Raw genomic sequence first — 8,590 nt, forward strand, 5'->3', positions numbered from 1 at the left:
GACAAAATATTTTTTTCCCTTCAGAAAACACAAATCCCTACGATGTCATTGACCACATATGACATTCTATTAATAGGCACCTTGTCTCCAGAGATGTATCTGGGCTCACTTTCCACTTTGTCTTCCGCAGGCTCTGGGGAGATTGATGACCTACGACGAGACCAGCGGAACACCCGGCGCCATTCTGAGGGTTCCTGAGAATCAAAGAGTACCTGCTCTCTGGAGAGGGGCCCTCTGAGGGGGACAACAAAAGGTGATCCCATTTCCAATAGGAAGGGGACCTTGTTGGCGAGGCCTGTTAGCCTTACCTTCCAGATAGGTCCAGAATCCTAAAGCCTGTCACCCCATCCACTGCTAACCCCCTGGCCCACCCAGGGGGGATCTCATTGCATCACTCCAACAAGGTTTGCTGCAATGGCGCCCCCTCATGTTGTGCAGGCACAGCCTGTAAGGGGCAGCCCTGTACTGCACTCCTCTCATCCCCTGGGGTATCGCCCTTGCCTGCTAGCCCGGCCACCTAGGACAATCTCGCTCCTTTCATTTACTCTAAACACAACAACCAGAGTGACCCTGTTAAAACCCAAGCGGGGTCACAGAACTGGGTAGCTCCAACCCCTCCAGGGCTTCTCATCCCAACCGGTGGCTTCCATGCCTGCATAACCCAGCTCCTCCTTACCCTCTGGCTCACCGTGGCCCAGCTGCACGGCTTTCATCTTTCTAGGATGTGCCAGGCCGGCACAGCTCCTGGCCCCTGTGGGCACCTTCAAGGCCAGCCTCCTCTCCCCTTGGCAGGGTGGGGAGGATGCAAATGTCGCCTTCTCTGAGGAACAGCTCCCAAACATTCTTGTGAAGATGCCAGCTGCCCATCACAATCCCTGTCCCTCTCCCCGGCTTTCGGTACCAGGTGAGCACCACTGACGTACTGCAGAACTTGCCTTTCTGTCTTGCTTTTGTCTGTGCCCCTCACAAGGAAGCAACACTTGTGATGGCAAGATTGCTACCCGTTTTGGTCACTGCTGTATCCCCAGTGCCTGGCACTGCCTAGCGCGCATTAGGCCCTCCATGAATGTTTTTTGAATAAATGAGCGGGTGGGTGGGTGTATGAATGGACAGACAGGCGGATAGATGGACGGATCCCTTCTTCCAGCTTCCGAGGGAGAAGGCAGTTGCAGGTCCACCATATTTTATGCTTATGCACAGCATCGTGGAGGATCTGCACACACAGATGTCCAGCCACCTGTCATCGCCGAGGCCTAAACAGAGTGGGTGCTCAAGAAACATGTGCAGGCGGGAAGGAAGGAGGAGAAGGAGGGAAAGTCTAACAGAGACCACAGTGGTTTAGCAGACTCAGGCCCACAGCACCCGCCTCACAAAGAAATGAAAAAAGGAGCAGCCGAGGAGAGCGGAGGGACAACCTTTCAGTAGATACTGTTAGAGTCCACTGGTGTCACCTTGGCACACTCCATTCATGGGCGTGCCCATGGCTTCTTGCTGCACGTCCCTGTGACCGTGTGCTTCAGGGCTTTCCGTGGCTGCAGAGCCAGGCTTGGCTGACCAAGCTGGAGAGTCAACAGGCCGGAGCAGAACTTTGCCAGCTGGAAGGAACCACGCAGGTAGGCATCCAGCTCCCCACCCCTCAGGGGAGACCCCTTGGAAGCCTGTTCTCTGCGGGGTCCCAGAGTACAAAGTGGGAATGAGCCCCAGATGCCCAGAGGGGACGATCTGCTCATTAATGAGGGCACCTGGCACTGGTCTCCCAGCCTGAAACCTTTCCCGACTCGTTTGCCATTGCTTTTCACGATCACCTCCAAAGCTTGCAACCTGCACTCACATCTTCATTGTGGGGTCTGCTTCTGGGGGCTCCACCCAGACAGGCCCTGACAGGGAGAGATGCGAGCCCCTTGGACAGATGGAAGCCACATAGAAAGCTGTGATCACCTCACGCTCCCCCTGCCTGGTTCTGAAAATATGCAGAATTATTAAAAAAAACCTTCAGCGAACTAGGGGAAACCTCAGACCTTAACACAATGGCTGATCAGTTATAAAAAATACTTTAAAGTAATTGCACGTTTCCAGCCCCACTCGGGACAGTGCAACATTTCAATTCTCTGCTCTGTGCAGGTGGATTTCTTGAATTCTGACTTTCACTGGTCGTTTTATACTCCCTCTGCTCTAAGAAAAGTTCACACGTATAACTCAGAGCTTCTTTGTGTTCAACCAGTTCCCAGGCTTCACCCTTGGAAGGGGACTACGGAGGGTCAAGCTCTGGTGTGTGGGATGGCCAGTGTCCACCCCGAGAGGTAGCCCCCGTGGCAAAAAAAAAAAAAATAGTATTAAGAATTGAAAAAGAAAAGCACTGAAATGTGCACAGAATGGGTCCATTTCAAGTGCAAGAGCACGTATTATTTATCTGATCTGATTTTTCCCACATGAAATGTAGATACAGATGACCCATGATCTAATGACCCCACCTGCTTCCAGCTGATGTCTTCCCCCAAGAGCCAGCCTGTGCTCTGCTCTTTCCTTCACCGCCAAAGAGGCCCACCTTGGCCATGTCTGTGCTCCCCTCCCGAATGTCACCTTCCCGAGCTCTGATGGACATCGCGGTGTCTCATTCTCCATCCTATGCCCCAGAACCACCCTCAACATCGGTGGACATTCTAGAGACACGAGCTGGGTGAACGAATGAAGGGTGGACAGACGGATGGATGTCTTCTTGCTGGTTTTCCTTCCATCCTGTAGGACAGGAAATCCTTTCCCCAAGAATCTGTCTTCTCCATTAAAACAGTCATGTTTCAAAGAGAGAGTTTGAAGGGAGGCACACGTTTGCATTTGTTTTGATACAGTCTGAGAGTTTGTCCTTTAATACAACAGTTTAACACATTTATTTTGCCATATTAACTGTTTGCTTGGTCTTAAGTCTGTCGTCCTAGTTTAGGATTTCTATTTTTTATGTTTCCTTCATGCTTCTGATTTATTTCCCTCCCTACTCTTGGCCATATTGCTTAAGCAATGTTCACTCTTTTCTTGTTATGATTTTTTTTAAGACTTTCTGCTTATCTCCAACAATTTTAATACTTAAGTTTAAAGTAATATATGTAATGCATACATATATGTCATTATAATAATATAATTTTTCCATCAACATTTTAGACTGCATCCCCTAGCTCCTCCACATATGACAAAAGAATTAGCATGTAGCATGCTAATAATTTTTTTTCTTCTGTCCAGACCCCCTTCCAAGATGTTGGGGAAATCATTGGAAATCTGAGATGCAGACTATTGGCATTAAGTAATTTTTATATAACAGCCCCATTTCTTTTGTATGATTTTTTCTTTTTTACTTTTGCATGAAACTGTATGATCTTGTTATCAATGGTTACTTACTAACTCATTGCTTTTCGTGCAATTTATTCTATGTCATATCTTTGCCATTGTGGCCTTCCATATTTTGATCACTGTTCAGTTTTCAAGGTATCTCCTCTAGGGGCACCTGGATGGCTCAGTGGTTGAAACATCTGCCTTTGGCTCAGGACATGATCCTGGGGTCCTGGGACTGAGTCCTGCATCAGGCATCAGGCTCCCCCGCAGGGAACCTGCTTCTCTCTCTGCCTATATCTCTATCTCTCTCTGTCTCTGTCTCTCTCTCTGTGCCTCTCATGAATAAATAAATAGAACATTAAAAAAAAAGAAAGAAAAAAGAAAAAAAAAAACACCTCAGAAGCTGATGCCTCACTAGGACTGTGATTTCATGCTGCCAAGAAGCCTAAATGCTGGCCCGTTCTGTTTTGTTTTGGAAGGTTACCTGTGCTTCTGGAATTTGAAATCTTCACAAGCATGTGTCTAGTTAGATGCTCCTCTTTAAAATCCAGAATGCAAACAGCTGTACTTTGGGGTTTTTTGACCCCAGGAGCAGGGACACAGAGAAGGTCTTCACAGCACTGATGTGGGTGCACAGGTTCCAGGTGGGGAGGCCTGGGGAGACGATCCCAGGAGCAGACCCCCTCAGGAGCTGCATCTGCTGATGAGAAGCTGCCTCTGTCAGAGGCCCTGAGATGCTGGGGTGCAACCCACTATTACCAGCTGTGCCTGCACATGAGATCAGGCCATCAGGGAGCTCGCAGGGGTGCTGAGTTCCCTTGTCCACCTGTCCTCTCTCCTCCAGGTCTTGCTATCAAACCAGGGTGGTGTAGGGCAGGGGACTTCATAACTGAGCCTAAGTCGAGGCTGCCTGACACTAGGACTCTGTCTCCTCCTACCTGCTTCTCTAACTGTGTGGAAGCCTTCCTGAGCTTGCAGTTCTCGAGAAGTTTCTACCCCCCTTGCATAAGCATGGTGTCGTTCAGCATTACCTGGACACCTGCTCTCTAATCTGTTTCGAGAATGTGCCTGCATCCAATTATCAGAAAACACTGATGCTACAAAGTGGGACTGGGGCCTAGATTTGGAAACACACAGCTCACTGTCTCGAGAGTGAGACATGAGATTATCTGGCATTGGTACATCTTCCCAGAAATAATAGGCCAGTGTATTTGTACTTTTTAACTCACCTAGAAGCACAAATACTACTTCATATTCCTGGATGATGTTAAATTAGCAAGGTTTCGTTACCTTACATGTCTTCGAGAAAGAGACCATATATTTCTACGTTGTATCCCCAGAACACTCACCGCCTCGAAAGGTAATACACAGACTGACCCACACATATCACTCGTTTACACAGTGGAATTGTGGGAAGTACAAAATATGAGAGTTTGCAAGACAGATATTTGAATGTGATATTTTATTCTTTCTTCCAAAAGGTCTTGACCCGCCCACTGCGTGAAGCAATTATTTTTCTGGACAGCTCCCTGACATTCCCAAGGAGAGAGAGAAAATGACAGGTAATTAGGGGAAAGTATGCCAACAGGTCCTCCATCCTAACATGGCAGGGGGTGCTCGTAACACCTAATTCATCAATGCATGTTTTTCCTGCCTGAGCCAAGTACACAGAACTGCTCAGCAAAAGGGAAAGAGAAAGGTAAAGTCATTCTTCACCTTTTCCAGAAATGTATTTTTGTTTTGGTCAATTTCCCCAATAAATTATGGTCTTGTCTTACGGCTGCATTGGTAGGACTCTTGTGAGTGTTATTTAGTACATTTAAGAGCAATGCAAAACCCAAATGTATTTAAAGTTAAGAAAGAAAAAAAAAGCCAAACTGAATGCTGAAATTTTTTGCACTGTTCCACAGGCTCTAGTTGGAGTTTAATCATCCCGACCCTTCCATCCTCGGTACCTGCATCAAGATGCAACACAAATCAAATCTTCAGGAGTCTGGACATTTTGTTTTTGTGTAACTCATTAAGCATTTCCCCATGTGCTGTGATAGATGTTTCTCTCGGCCAGGAATTTTATACCATGTGTGCATGTCCCTATTTGGCTCGGCAAAATCATTCTCAGGATATACAAGCTAATGATGCCTGTGGTTTTGAAACTTTATTGTGATTATTTGCATAGGGCATTTGGAAAATCTGTAGACAGGTTATTAAGAGATGCTGAGCAATGGAAACATTATTAGGTCCTTATTATTGTTCATTGTACCCAGATGTTGCGCATTTCCAGCATCCCAGAGGATTAGGAGTGATGTCAGATACCCAACTCTTACTTTTCCTTGCAGATATTAAGTCTAAATTTTCCTCATTAAAAACAAAGCATTTGCACTGAACAAGTGGCGTGCGCTTGGGCAAAACATCAGTTCGTAATAAAGCAGCATTGGTCAAATGCGACTTAGAGGCAAAGCTTTGGCTACTGTCGGAAGTTCTGGCCTGAAAAACAGAAGACTAATGAGGTATATGCTCAGGATGAAATAAATCATCCCAGCAAACATGCAGAGGGGCAATTCTAAAGAAAAAGAAAATTTCTTTTAATGAAAAGGAAAGCCAGGTAGGGCAAACCTCCTCGCCAAGTGTTAAAATCTACTAAATTCCTAGCAAGGGCCAGGCACTCTGCCCACGGCGATCAGAAGGCTTTTGCCTATTAGTCCTTTAAGACACAACATGGGGAAATAATAGTTTGGCCAACAAAATGAGCCCTGCAAGCTCCAGTGGATGTTAAACCACACTGAAAAGCAGATGATTGTGATAATGAGGAATCTGTTTTTCAAAAGACAAGCTACAGCTGCAGAGCAGAATAAACAAATATGATTATTACATGTTAGAATTCAATACATAACAAATAAGCTTTCCATTCAAGGAGAAGAATAAACGATGCTGGCTTGTAAGTAATTTGGGGAAAGGACTCCAGAACGAAGCCCAGTATGGATTGTGTTCACATGCTTTCTGCCTCTGGGCTTCCTGTGGCCCCGATGGAGGGACAGCAGGAGACCGGGAAGGAGGGAGGGGACAGTGTCTGCAGGGTGGTCCTCACCACTGGCGAGCCAGGTGGCTGCCTGAGGCCTGCAGCCTCACCGCATGACAATCCAGGTTCAGGAAGCTGCTTCCTTGAGGTGGGAGGAGGACTGTAGCTTCCAGCCACTGCTGGGCCCAGCGTGCTCACGTCCCGGTGGCATTCCTAACCATCCCTGCCATTGCTGTCGTGGTGATACTCAAGCCCCCCTTGGCCACCAGTTCTAGCAGGCCATCGGTTTCCTCCTGGGCGATACGGGTGCCCCAGGTACAGCTGCAAGCTTCAGCCTCCCATGCCTTTTTGGATTCTTTTTTATTTTTTTATTTTTTTGTCAGATATAATCTTTTATCAAATTTTATTTTATTTTTTAAAAAATTTCTTTTTATTGGAGTTGAATTTGCCAACATATAGCATAATACCCAGTGCTCATCCCATCAAGTGCCCCCCTCAGTGCCCGTCACCCAGTCACCCCAACCCCCCGCCCACCTCCCTTTCCACCACCCCTAGTTCGTTTCCCAGAGTTAGGAGTCTCTCATGTTCTGTCTCCCTCTCTGATATTTCCTACTCATTTTTTCTCCTTTCCCCTTTATTCCCTTTCACTATTTTTTATATTCCCCAAGTGAATGAGCCCATATAATGTTTGTCCTTCTCTGATTGACTTATTTCACTCAGCATAATACCCTCCAGATCCATCCACGTCAAAGCAAATGGTGGGTATTTGTCGCTTCCAATGGCTGAGGAATATTCCATTTCGGATTCTGAAGCTTATCCACTCACACGGGGCTGGAGCTTGACGGTGCGGTTGTGGTTTGCGCTCACCAGCCATGCAGGTGGCTAGTGGCTGTGGAACGCTGCTCTCTCACCCCATGGTTCTCCCTGGGGTTACTCTGACCTAGGGGCCTTTGGCAGAGTCTGGAGACACGGTTGATACAACACCAGGGGTCAGGGTGGGTGCTGCTGGGCACTTTCTGATTTCCCCCAAATCAAGGTCCACCTTTTGGAGTCTATAGTTATGTTGGACAATTTTATCCTCTTTCTATTATTTTTCTTTGCTCACTTTTCATAGTGAGCCGGGGTTTCAACGTGGATTATTTGTGAACATATATAATATCTTTACTCATTTAAGAATGCATAGGTTTTGTTTTCCAACATTTACCTTATTAGCTTAATTTAGAAAATAGCTTAATTTAGAAAACAGCTAAATCAGGTTACCTGTTCGATATAATCTGGGCCTATGTGAAATTATCTCTATCTCTATCTCTATCTCTATCTCTATCTCTATCTATCTCTATCTCTATCTCATCTAACCTCTCTCTCCATTGTCATGGCTTCAATTCAAGAAACTGAAATAAATTCATACACAGGAATGCTAGTGTTTACCTTGTCAGAGTCAAAAGCATATATATTTAAAATGTGTAGCCAAGATGTCCTTCAACAGATGAATGGATAAAGATGTGGTCTATATTACAGTGGACTACCACCCAGAAAGGATGACTATTTACCATTTACATTGACGTGGATGGAACTGGAGAGTATTATACTGAAAGAAATAAGTTAATCAGAGAAAGACAATTATCATATGGTTTCACTCATAAGCAGAATATAAGAAATAGTGCAGAGGATCATAGGGGAAGGAGGGGGAACTGAATGGGAAAAAATCAGAGAGGAAGACAAACCATGAAAGACTCTTAACTCTTGGTTAACAAACTGAGGGTCGCTGGAGGGGGGTAGGTGGGTGGGGGGAAGGGGTCACTGGGTGACGGGCATGAAGGAGGGCACATGATGGGATGAGCACTGGGTGTCGTATGCAACTGATGAGTCACTGAACTCTACCTCTGAAACTAATGATGTACTATATGTTGACTGAACTTAAAAAAGAAAAATGCTCAGATCCCAGTATACAAAGCGAAGAACTTGCAAAGACAATTTCAGGTAGAGGAAGTAAATGGCTAATAGCCCCCAAAATATATTCCGCCTGTGATCAATTATGAGCAGCTCTGAGCACAGGAACGTAAACCAAAAGGCCGAACACATGAAATGCCATCGTTTGGCAGCTCCAAACAGCGTAGTCTTTACACAGCCACGGTTTTCAGTCAAAGATATTGTTGGTTTTAATTGTTCTGATTAATATCAAAATAATTTTAGACAGTCATTTCATGCAAGGGTGACTCCTCTTACACAAAGCAATTAAAGCCGTTTAACAGA

General features: G+C 45.8%; 1 long non-coding RNA gene across 1 annotated transcript; it reads left to right on the forward strand.

Annotated features, from left to right (window-relative positions):
• The first annotated feature begins 1,475 nt into the window (after window positions 1-1,475).
• LOC111092457 lies at window positions 1,476-6,052 on the forward strand. The gene is made up of 3 exons (XR_005378289.1): window positions 1,476-1,613; window positions 4,803-4,883; window positions 5,232-6,052. It is a non-coding gene; the product is annotated as an uncharacterized LOC111092457 (long non-coding RNA).
• Window positions 6,053-8,590: the final 2,538 nt, after the last annotated feature.

This window comes from Canis lupus, chromosome 25 (genome assembly GCF_011100685.1).
Source record: "Canis lupus familiaris isolate Mischka breed German Shepherd chromosome 25, alternate assembly UU_Cfam_GSD_1.0, whole genome shotgun sequence".
Taxonomy (NCBI): Eukaryota; Metazoa; Chordata; class Mammalia; order Carnivora; family Canidae; genus Canis; species Canis lupus.